This window comes from Meles meles, chromosome 10 (assembly GCF_922984935.1).
Source record: "Meles meles chromosome 10, mMelMel3.1 paternal haplotype, whole genome shotgun sequence".
Lineage (NCBI taxonomy): Eukaryota > Metazoa > Chordata > Mammalia > Carnivora > Mustelidae > Meles > Meles meles.
The window spans coordinates 30,598,758-30,611,787 of record NC_060075.1 but is presented as its reverse complement, the minus strand read 5'-3'; the positions used below and the strand labels follow the sequence as shown (position 1 = coordinate 30,611,787).

Genomic DNA, 13,030 nt, shown 5'->3' with positions numbered 1-13,030 from the left:
GGGCACTGCCACATACACCACAAAACCAAACCTCCCCCAGTGACCTTAGTCCCATTGTTCCATTCACTCACAGGTGGGAAATCAGGCAAATGTCCACAGAGGTCACAGACAAGATGCATATGGTTGTATTATATCCCATGTATTACCCCTTTATGTCCTAAGGAAGACATTTTCTCTTAGAGATTTTCATATGGAGTGTATCTTTAAAAAAATCTTGTGTTAAATTGCCTCCAACTTTTTTCTTGGGTAAGGACAACCCAGGAATGGCCCTTTTGTGTCTCTGATGTTGCTGTTCACAGATTTCTTGATAGGCCTAGCACAATCTTGGGCTGAAGGTTGGACAGTTGCTCTTACCCTTGCCTATCCTAGGTAGTTATGCTGTGCATTTTTTTTTTTTTTTTTTTTTTTTACTGGTGTACCATGTTGATTTGTCCCTGATATCTTTGGAGTTTTTCTGAGAAATGGAGCAGTAATGCAGTAAACTTATTAAAATACATTTTAAGCCTTAAAAAAAGGGGGGGTAATCAACATGGGAGGCAAATAAATGACCCTGATAGCAAGACTTGGTTTTCTGTGGCTTTTTTTTTTCCTTTTAATTTACTACTTTCTTCCCTTCACTGGCAACAATAGTATGGGAATTGCCATTTCATAGTAAAACTTCCCTCAAGTTACTGCATTAGAATCACAGTTTAATTACTATATTCATATTAATCATGAGGTTTGTTTTATTTGGCTCAAATACTTAATCAAATTTAGGGAAGCACAAAGAAGTAATATCACAACTAATATTGCAAAGAAGTAAACATATCATGATATAAAAACTCAAAACTATATATCCTACTTATTTTTTTACATCCTAGTTATTTTTTGCTTAACCCTATTATTTAAGGTGGTATATAGTCAGAGTTTGTTTTATTTTTTTGTTCCCCTTCTCATTTATTTGTCATGAGAAGTCATGACACCCCTTGTTAAGAATATTATGTAATTTATGTAAGGAGAGGATGGGAAACTATATTGAATAATAGCTATAGACATTTCCTGATATGAGAGCCTGTGATTCTGTGAATAATCACCCTGCTTTCCCACTATCATCTCCTAGACTTGAGATTCCCCTAAATTGTCCATATTGTCTTCTGTGATGAAAGTGCCACCTCCTTTTGTTTGTTTGTTCCTTGCAGTCATATATGGCTTAATTTGAGCTCTTTCCAAGTCCCTTGACACATTCTGTCTTTGAAGTCCGGTTCCATATGTGGTAGAAATTTTTTTTTTTTCTTGTAGCTTATCAACATAGAGATATAATTAGTGGCAATAATATTAACATTAGAAATGGATAATTACACAAACCATTTGGATTCTAAGTTTTTATCAAGCTAACAAAAATCAAAAGTCCTTCTTCATAGAGAGATAGTTATTCCAGATCTCCTTAAATTGAGTACTTTTCTGAAACAGTAAGTTGTACTAATGGTAGATGGCTGGCAGAATGAGGGGAAAAAAATGTAGAGATACATTCAGTGCCTAAGTATCAGCTAGGATACTTGTTAAAATCTCCAACTGGTGGCAGAAGTGGGATTGACAAGGGTGTATAGATCTATATGTAGGTATAAATGAATATATGTGTGTATAAATAACATACAGTGTTATATTTGTCTCAGGTGTCCAATATAATGATTCAACAATTCTTTATATTTTTCAAAGTTCAATCAAGATAAGTGTACTCTTAAGCCCCTTTTTCTATTTCACCAATCCCCCCACTTTTTTTTATTCTGGCAACCACCTGTTTGTTTTCTATGTTTAAGAGTCTGGTTTTTTGTTTGTCTCTTTGTTTTCTTTCTTAAATTCCACATATGAGTGAAATTATATGGTATTTGTCTTCCTCTGACTGACTTATTCTACTTAGCATTATACTTTCTAGGTCCATCCATGTTGTTGCAAATGGAAAGATTTCATTCTTTTTTTCTTTTTTATGTTTGAATAATATCCCATTGTATCTGTACATCACTCTTTATGCATTTGTCTATGGATGGACACTCGGTTGCTTCCATATCTTGGCTATTGTAAATAATGCTACAATAAACATAGGGATGCGTATATCTTTTCAAATTAGTGTTTTCACTTTCTTTGGGTAAATACCCAGTAGTGGATCTGGATCATATGGTATTTCTATTTTTTAATATTTAGAGGAGGCTCCATACTGTTTTCCACAGTGGCTGTACCAACTTGCATTCCTACCAGTAGTGCACAAGGGTTCCTTTTTTTCCACATCCTCACCAAAACTTATTATTTCTTGTGTTTTTTATTTTAACCATTCCGACAGGTGTGAAGTGATACCTCACTCTCATTTTGAATGATGTTGAGCATCTTTTCTTATGCCTCTTAGCCATCCCTATGTCCTCATTGGAAAAAAATATCTATTCAGATCCTCTGCCCATTTTCTTTTTAAATATTTATTTATTTGACAGAGAGAGAGGTCACAAGTAGGCAGAGAGGCAGGCAGAGAGAGAGGGAGAAACAGGCTCACCACTGAGCAGAGAGCCCGATGCGGGGCTCAATCCCAGGACCCTGAGATCATGACCTGAGCCGAAGGCAGAGGCTTAAACCACTGAGCCACTCAGGTGCCCCACCTCTGCCCATTTTTAAAATCAGATTATTTATTAATTTTTTCCCATGTTGAGTTATATAAATTCATTGTATATTTTGGATATTAACCCCTAATTGGATATATCATGTGCAGATATCTTCTCCATTCAGTATGTTCCCTTTTTGTCTTGTTTATAGTTCTCTTTGCTATGCAAAAGCTTTTTGTTTTAGTATAGTACAGTAGTTTGATTTTGCTTTTGTTTCTTTTGTCTAAGGAGACATATCGAGAAAAATGTTTCTATGGCCAATGTCAAAGAAATTCTGCCTATGTTTTCTTCTAATTGTTTTATGGTTTTAGCTCTCACATTCAAGTCCTTAATCCATTTTTAGTTTATTTTGTGTATGGTTTAAGAAAACGGTCCAGTTTCATTCTTTTGCATGTAGCTGTCCAACTTTCCCAGGACCATCCCTTGAAGGGACTGTCTTTTCCCCATTGTACATTCTTGCCTCCTTTGTCAAAGCTTAACTGACCATAAAATTATGGGTTTATTTCTGTTGATCTATGTGTCTGTTTTTCTGACAGTACCACACTGTTTTGATTACTACAGCTTTGCAGTATATCTTGAAATCTGGGATTTCAAAATAGCTGGGGTACCTTCAACTTTGTTCTTCTTTCTCAAGATTACTTCAGCTATTTGGGGTCTTTTGTGTTTCCATACAAATTTTAAGATTATTTGTTTTAGTTCTGTGAAACATGCTATTGATATTTTGATAGGAATTGCATTAAATCTGTAGATTGCTTTGATTAGTATGGATATTTTTAATACTACTGGTTCTTTCAGCATGGAGTTTCTTCCCATTTGTTTGTGTCATCTTCAATTTCTTTTATCAGTGTTTTATTGTTTTTGTAGTACAGGTCTTTCACCTCCTTGGTTGAATTTATTTCTAGGTATTCTGTTATTTTTGGTGGAATTCTAAGTGAGATTTTCTTAATTTCTCTTTCTGCTACTTCATTATTAGCATGTAGAAATGCAGCAGATTTCTGCATATTAATTTTATAACCTGTGACTTTACTGAATTCATTTATCAGTTTTTGTAGTTTTTGGTAGGATCTTCATGGTTTTCTATATATAGTATTATGCCATCGGCAAATAGTGAAAGTTTTACTTCTTCCTTACCAAATTGGTTGCCTTTTATTTTATTTTATTTGTCTGATTGCTGTGGCTAAGACCTATAGCACTATGCTGAATAAAAGTGGTGAGATGGACATCCTTGTCCTGTTCCTGATTCTAGAGGAAAAGGTTTTCATCCTTGAGTATGATGTTAGCTGTTGAGCGTTTTTTGTTCCTTTTTTTTTTTTTTAATTGTGTATTTTTTCAAGGGGTCAGTAGGTAATTTTAATGAATTACTATCGTTAAAATAAACACTTGCTCAAGAAGTTATTTTCTCTCAAGTAATGATTTGTTTATAACCCAAAACACTGTGTCCCTGCTTGAAATGAGAAGATAGACTATGCAGTGTGAGTATTTAGTTAGAATTTGGTTTGACCTGCCCTTTTTTTTTTTTCCTTTGTGGAACTTATATATGGAAAACAGAAAAAATAATAGATGTCTTTTATACTTTATACATATTTATACTTATCATACTGCAGAATATGATCTGCATCTTTAAAATATTATATTTGAGTTTTGAAACAAGAATAACCATATATATTATTTTCCTTTACCTGGAAAAACAACAGCAGTTCTTTCATTTATTTAACTTTTACATACAGGTGACTTAAAACATGAAGGATATTATAAATGAGTTTTCATGCAGGTTGCAATTTTTGCAGTTGAAGTTGATGTCATTTTCTAAATCTGTTCAAGCAGAGATTATCAGATCTAATGTGTATATGACATAAAATATCAGCGCCTAGCAAAGACTCTATTTAGTGAGGCTCCATCAACTTAGTGTATACAGAGAAGCAGTAGTATAGAGCACTAGGAAGAACACTGCAACAAAAGTCCATTGACCTGAGTTCTGTTGAGAAGTTGTTTTTAAATGTCTTTCCCTTTCAGTCCTCTACCAGTAAACATCAAGTTGGAATAGATTACTGGTAAACCTCCTCCGCATTCTAAAATTATAATTCCATAACTTCTATTTTCTAAGAAGCTATATGCACAAGTATACAAAAGTACATTTAAGCAAACATATGTATATAAAATACATATATAATGGCAAAACAAGAACACAATTATAGGAAGTCTTTGGAGGAAAAGTACTCAATGAGAATCAGTTTACAGTCTTAATGAGGTGTGTTTGTTGTTTTGAAAACAAATTTTCCTGTTTTCTGACATAGTATCAAGAACTTCCTCCTTCTCAGAGATGATTCTAAAACACTCTGTTCTTTTGAAGTTTTTAAAAGTTTTTATTGAACTGCACAGAATAAAGTCTACTTGAACATGATAAGCTGACATAGTAAATCAGAAATGTCAGGCTGTTTTACATTTCAGAGTCTCACAGTAATAAAAATTGTTCTTTAATCCATTAAATATAACATCTTTACACAAGAGAATTCTGATATGAAGATCTCTAGGAATTTGAAGAATATAATGATATCATTGAGTACTTACAGTTGTTAGTCATGATTTCTGTGTTGTATTTAGGCATCCTAATTATGAATATTTTGTCTCCTATAATTTTGTAACTTCTTTTAAATTTATTTGTATCACAGTGTGCTACACTGAGCAGAAACCCAAAACATAATTAAAATATGAAACACTTCCACAATTCAGACATGGTGTTTAGGTTTTCTTTCTTTTCAGTACCTCTTTTAACTCATCTACTAGTAGAAAGTACAGTGATTCTCTAGGTGATGTAGTTAGTCTTTGCCTGAATTATTTTGGGAGGGAAACTTTTCAAAGGATTTGTTTAATCTAAATTATGTCCATTCTTTTATTCTCATTTTCACCTTTCTAATGCAAGGTGGATTTATCAGAGCATAGGATAATGGTATTTTGAAGTTACCTATGGAATTCTCTACCTCAGATTTTTCATGGATTATTTTTCTCTAGGTCAGGTATCTCTTACTGGTACTATTTTTTCACATCACTGTTTTATCATGAGTAAACTAACAAAATAATTTCAATTTCAAAATGAGTGAGTGTTTTCCATGTTCTTTTGAGGTCCGTCTTTATACAGACTCTTAACAAAGCTTTAAACCTTATTTAGTTGAATAAGCATTTTTCAGTTATCAAGGACAAATTTCCAGTTCTCTTTCGAGCTGTGTTTGTGTAAACATGCATGCATGTGTGGGTTTGTACTATAGCTTATACTATCGCTTATATTTATACTATATTATTTTATACAAGCTTATACTATATTATTTTATACATTTATTATTTTGTATGTTTATTATGCATCTGTCATGTGACCGTCACTGTTCTGGACACTAGGGTTACATTAGAGGAGCACACACACAAATTATTTAGATACCAGAAAGTGATAAGTGCTAATGAAAACACAGAACAGAGGAAAAGAAAAGGGAATTAGGCTGCATTTTTTGTTTAGGTGGTCAGATTTGACCTCACTGAGAAGGTGGCATCTGAGCAAAGACTTGAAATAGTTCAAGAAAATAAGCATGCGGTTATCTAGAGGACAACATTTCTTGAAAGAGTTATACTAGGACAAGCCTATAAAGCATAAATATGCCTAGTAAGTTTACTGGATAGTAAAGTCAGGCAGTTGGAGGTGAATAAGTGAGGAAATGGTTAGATCAGAAAGGAAGGGGAGGCTGACCTTGTTATTATTGTAGGGTCTTGTGACTTGAGTTTGACTCTGAAAAGAGGAACTAGTAGATGGTTTGGAGCAGAGGAAAGATGTGATCTAATTTGGATTTTACTCTGACTGTTATGTTGAAAGAGTTTGCAGTTAGATGGAAACAGGAACCAGTTAACAAATGATTATAGTAATCATTGGAGTAATAATGATAGTTTGGTATCAAGGTAGTAGCCATGGAAATTTTGAGGATTGGATTCTGACTATATTTTAAGATATTACAACAGGAGTTCCAATAAATTTGATATGAATGTGAGAATAGAAAAATCTGAATGAAGCCAAGAGTTTGTTTCAGCAGCTGAAAGGATGGGCCATCCCTTTAAGTGAGAATTGGAAAAGACTCAGTAAAATAGGTTTGCAGGGACAAGGGAAATGAGAAGATCAGCTTTACATGTGTGAATTTGGAGAAATCTATTTGACATCTCAGTGGATCTGTCAGGTAGGCAGTTGTATATATGAGTTTGAAATTCCAAAGACACATCTGGGAAAGACACATAAATTTGGGTGATATGGGCATATTGCTGTTATTAAAGTTATGTGCTGATTGAGGTAACAGTGTTGTGGTTGTAGGCAGAGAAGAAAGAATAAAGAACTGAGATCAGGGAACTCCAGTGTTAAGAGATCTGGAAGAGGAAGAGAAACCAACAGAGGAGATTGAGGTGGAATAATAATGTTGCTGGGAGAGAATCAAGAGTGTGGTATAGTGGAAGCCAAGTGAAGAAAATACATCAAGGGCAATATACTTGATGTTGATGAGTTTCAAGAATTGAAAAGTGACCACTGGATAGAGCAATCTGGATGTAATTGGTGATCTTGACAAGAATAGTTTTGGTGTAATAATCAGGGGGAAATCTGATTGGCAAGGATTACAGAAGAAGAAGAGAAATGGAATTCTGTGTTACTGAGTATAATCAAATATCACAAGATATTTGATTACAAAAGGGAAAAGATAATCAGAGTTATAGTTGTTAGGTGAAATGGGACTTAATGGGGGATTTTTTTTTAAGATGAGAAAAGAATAACATTTTTTGCTGGTAGTATTCATCTCTACTACATAAGAAAAAATGTAGATAAGAAGGAATAAATTCCATTATGTGGTTCTTGGATAGGTGATAGGAAATTGTACCTAGTACACAAGGGAAGGTTTTAGAAAGGAGTAAATATCATTTATTTCCAGAAACCTGAGAGGGAGCAGAATTTCTGGGTTCAGTTGTAGGTTGACATATGTGGCTATGAGAGTTCCTGGAGATTCTTTCTCATTGCTTTAATTTTCTCAGTGAAAAAAAGAAGCAAAGTCATCAAATTGGAGTGAGTATTAGAATGAATATGTTGGAAATTTAAGAAGAAAGTAGAAAAGGGGTTCCTGGGTGGCACAGTTGTTTAAGCATCTGCCTTCAGCTGGGGTCATTGTCCTGGGTCCAGGGGTTCTGGGATTGAGCCCCAAGTTGGTCTCTTCCCTCAGCTCAGTGGGGAGTCTGTCTCATCCCCTCCCCTAGCCCGCTCATTCTCTTTCTCATGCGCTCTCACTCACTCTCAAATAAATGAAAAAATTCTTTGAAGAAGAAAGGAGAAGGTATGAAATAATACTACAGGATAGTAGAAAATACACGAACTAGTGAAATATAATTGATTGTGGGTAGACTTAGGGGACCTCCAAGAGTTTGTCAAACTGAATTTAAGGTGAGATCATTCAGAGCTGTTCTGTATTTCTGCATGCATAATTAGCTGCCATATGCAAGTGCTGAAGAGGCAGAGTTAGATTTAAGCAGGATTGTAATTTGCCTAGTAAAGGTTGTTGAGGGACATTGAGATGTTTATAGTTCAATTGATTGATGGTCCCAGTGGATTGTTAAAGCTGAGATACTAGAGTAATTGAGCTGAAAAGATAGGATGATGGTCAGAGGACTGGATACATGAAACAGATTATGGAAGTATGGGCGTTCCTTGTAATGAATAGGTCTAGAAATGGCCAGGGCATTGATTGGTTAAAATAATATGAAGGACAAGATACTTAGAGGAAAGAAGATCAAGCAATCAAAAGGCCAAATTTCAGGAAGGATCGTATATGTATATATTGAAATTATCTAGAATTAAATCAAGAGTTATGTTGGGAAGAGAGGCAGCATCTAAAATACTTGAGAAACATGAAGGAGTTAATTGCAAGATAATCCAGTGACTGCAGCAATGAAGGCAATGAGCAATATAATCTAATGACAATAAAGTAAATGCTAGAATTTATAGGGAGCAGGGAAGGAAAATGGTGTAGAAACAATCCTAAGAATGAAAGTGGCCATCTTTCAATATGACCACATTATAATAGGCAATCTCTTATGTGATTTTTAAAACTTCCTATGACTAGCATAATATAGAAACTCATTAAATAATAACAACTAATTAACTTAAGTGTTGATATTTAGAATAGAGAAGTAAAGTGCTTCAAACAAATATGTCATAAAAAATATGTAGGTATGGGGCGCCTGAATGGCTCAGTGGGGTAAAGCCTCTGCCTTCGGCTCAGGTCATGATCCCAGGGTCCTGGGATCGAACCCCGCATCGGGCTCCCTTCTCTGCAGGGAGACTGCTTCCCCCTGTCTCTCTGCCTGCCTCTCTGCCTACTTATGATCTCTGTCTGTCAAATAAATAAATAAAATCTTTAAAAAAAATACATAGGTGAACAGTGCTAGAGAGAGTTCTGTGTTAGAAAAAGTATGAAAGAATAAGGCAGTTGTGGGTTTCAGTCACAGCTCTGCCATTTACGAGCTATGTTCTTTCTTAACTTTCATCTCTGTTATGAGGAGAAAAACTACTACCTCACAGAGTTATTGTGAGGGGTAAGAACAACGATTTATGTAAAGCACCTGGCACAGAAAAAACATCTAATTAATGTTAGTTCCCTCCCTTTAAAGTAGAGATTCAAATACTGAACATCTTTACAAGGTACCACAACAAAGAGTTCTGAGGTACATAATGTCTATTTCCATCACCACAGATAAATGATTCATGAACTCATTCATACACACCAACTGTGTGTTATTTCAGTGACTTGAAAATGTGCTTGTGGACTCTTACTGGGTTTGGTTTTTTTTTTTTTTTTTTCCAATTTCTGGCTGCATATCACTTATTATAACACCTAATGGAAGCAGTCACAAAAAGAAAATTTGGACATTATCATTTTCTTTTTAGTGAATCATAAAGCGAGCAGTAATTTTTTTTTACTTTCTTAAATTATGTGGTTATATAATTAGCATGATCATTGGATAACATGTAATTATATTAAATAATTATTTAGAATATTTCATGAGTAGCGAAATGCATATAATTGAATGATAATGTGACAAGATGGAAAGTGATATGTATTTTCTATTAAAATACACTGATGTTGAATGAATCTTATTAAATGATTGTAATTGGTTGTATAGAGAATTTTAAAGATTTGTTTATTTAAGAGAGAAAGAGAGAGCACGATCCATGGGGAGGGGCAGAGGGAGAGAATCTTTTAGACAGATTCCACACTGAACACAGAGCCTGGCTCTGGGCTGGATCCCACCACCTATCATATCATGACCCAAGCCTAAACCAAGAGTTGGGTGCTTAACCACCTGAGCCACCCAGGTGCTCCAGTTATATAGAGAACTTTAAAAAGCATGAAGATAAATTTCTGGCCTTTATATGATCAATGAGGGGTAAAAACTGATGCAAGACAAACAAGGGGTGGAGAGAGGAGCTTTATCCATACAGTCATTGAGCACCTAGGACTTCTGCCATTCCCTGGAATCTTATAGTCCTTGTTGAATCCTCTTCATGTGGCCAATAGAAGAGTACAAAGAACGAGAGTGCACGAAGCATTTAAAAAGTTCTGTAGGTCAGCCTTAAAGTGGTGAGCATTATGTTTGCCTACTTGCCACTGGCCAGAACTAGCCAGATGAAACACCCAGATAAAAGGAGGCTGGGAAATGCAGTCTAAATGTATGTCAGGGGGCATATGGGCTTACAGGTGTACCAGTTGGTCCATTCCAGAGCTGAGCTGAAGTGTTACTAGATGTTACATTAGAAGGATGAACACTGTGTATTATAAAAATGTGGAAAATGGATGAATCAGTTTAAGCTATCTGGGTACTAGCCAGGCAGATACAGGAGGGATGGATGGTACAGTGTGCCTTGCAAGACACTGAAAATTTGGTCAAGTGTATTTTTCAGGGAGTGAATAACAGTGAGAGTAGGAAAGAACACGTAATACATTTCAACAGTGAAATTCATCTAAGTACTCAAATTACTTGTCTAAGGAATCACGGTTATCCTGAATCTACATCTGGAAATAGGCCTAATAAATTCTATGGTTTCAGATTGTTATGAAGGAAATCATATTTCCTGTTATCTTAATTATACCAACAGCACTGTGCATATCTTACGTAGAAAGGGTCTTGACTAGATTGTCTTATTACTTTGAAAAGTAGCTTAATTTAGCCACAGTTTAAGGAAAAATAGAATAACTAATATGACACACAAGTGGATATACATTAGAAAACAAATTATGGAGAACAGACTATGCCGCCTACTCAGGACTGAACCAGACAACATCAAGTGTATAGGAACAGATATTGCAGTAATGAGAGCACAGCTGTTTAGGATTATGCTGAAATGTAGGAAACATTATTCATGGAACAAAGAAAGGAAACCAAAGAGAACAGCTTTAAAACAGCACCTTCATATTTAGCCTCGTATTGCATATTTTACATATTTTAATCATATCTCACTTTCTTCCAAAATAGACTTGAGGCGGTTTATAACAAGATAATGTTACAATAGCACAGACGCAAAGACAAGACAAGATGGGCTAGTGGTGGAATAATACCAGATTACTCACGCTAGATTACTAATTCTCAGGGTAAACTTGAATTTAGGACAAACGTTTGGCATTTAGCTTCCTGGCACTCGAGTCAAAAAAGAAAAACAAAACTATGTTATATCACTTGGTAAAATAATATATTCTTTAGTAAAAAAGGAGCAGGTGGTTTTTTACTCTCCCATAGTCCTCATTTCTAAGAGGGACTTATTTCACAATTATTTCATAAGGCAGTTTTACAAGAGATGGCTTCAGCAACATCCTATAAATAAATCCTGAACTTCTATTTCTTGCTTGGCTCTCTGCTGAGTTCTTGGGACACACAGATGAATATGAAGCATCCTTACCCTTAAGGAGCTCACAGCTAGTATAAATCTAATTGGGCAGTAAATGCAATAAATGAGTTACTTGCAAGACATAATGGTAGCCCAAAGGAAAGAGTGTCAGCACAGTCAAAGAGACAAGACCTCACAGAGGGAGAAATGTTGAACTGATCTTAAAGTGTGAATAGGTCAAGGATTAAAAGAAAAACAAGCAGAACTTTCTCTTTTCTCAAAAAACAAAAACTGCAATGCTTAGTTTTATGCAGATACTTGCGAGATAATTTCTTTGAAGTACTGAAACAGTATAATTCAGATGTCTAAAATTTTAAAACATTTGTCTAAAAAGTGCTAAAATTAGAGGAATGAATTTTTGACTGATCCCTTCAGCTTTATTTGAAAGTAATTAACTGTATATTTTTCACCTAGCGGCATGCTTTCCCACAGCATAAGTAGCAAGATGGAAATATCTCCTTTTTTTTTTTTTTTAACCAAGTCTGGATTATTTTTAATTATGGCAAAATATATGTAACAAAATTTACTCTCTTAACCATTTTAAGTATATAGGTCAGTACTGTTAAATATGTTTACATTATTGTTCAACCAATCTCCAGAAATATTTTATCTTCCAAAACTGAAACTCTACACGTGAAACAAACCACATTTCCCCCCTCTTCTCCTCTTCCCATCCCCTGGCAGGCACCATTGTACTTTCTGTTTTTGTGAATGTAACTACTCTGGATCTCTCATATAAATGCAGTCATACAATTATTTTCTTTTTTTGCAATTAGGCTGTTTCATTTAGCATAATATTCTCAAGGTTGATCTATATTGGATAGCATACAGTGTGTCGAATGTCCTTCCTTTTTAAGGCCAAATAATATTCTTTTTTGTGTATATACCACATTATACTTAACCATTCATTCATCAATGGGTGTTTCTACTTTTTTTTTTTTTTAAGATTTTTATTTATTTATTTGACAGAGAGAGAGATAACAAGTAGGCAGAGAGGCAGGCAGAGAGAGAAGGGGAAGCAGGCTCCCCGCTGAGCAGAGAGCCGCATGTGGGTCTCAATCCTTGGACTGCAAGATCATAACCTGAGCCGAAGGCAGAGGCTTAACCCACTGAGCCACCCAGGTGCCCCGCATTTCTACCTTTTAATTGTAGTAAATAATCCTTCTAGGAATATGAGTGCACAGATATCTCTTAGAGACACTGCTTTCATTTCTTTTGCATATATACATCCAGACGTGGAATTGTTGGATCATATGGTAATTCTATTTTTAATTATTTGAGGAGTGATTATACAGTTTTCTGTAGCAGCTGCATCATTTTATATTTGCATCATTGATGCATAGGATTAGTGATCTTGTAAAAGGAGACCTGGGAGAGCTAGCTTACCCCCACCGTGCAAGATTACAGCTGGAAGGTGCCCTGTGAGAACCAGAAAGCGGGCTCTCACCCAACACCA

The 13,030-nt window shown here is 35.1% G+C and overlaps 1 protein-coding gene across 1 annotated transcript in view; it reads left to right on the top strand.

Annotated features, from left to right (window-relative positions):
- Window positions 1-13,030, top strand: part of KCND2 (potassium voltage-gated channel subfamily D member 2) — a 496,309-nt gene that overhangs the window by 77,363 nt on the left and 405,916 nt on the right. The window lies entirely within an intron of this gene.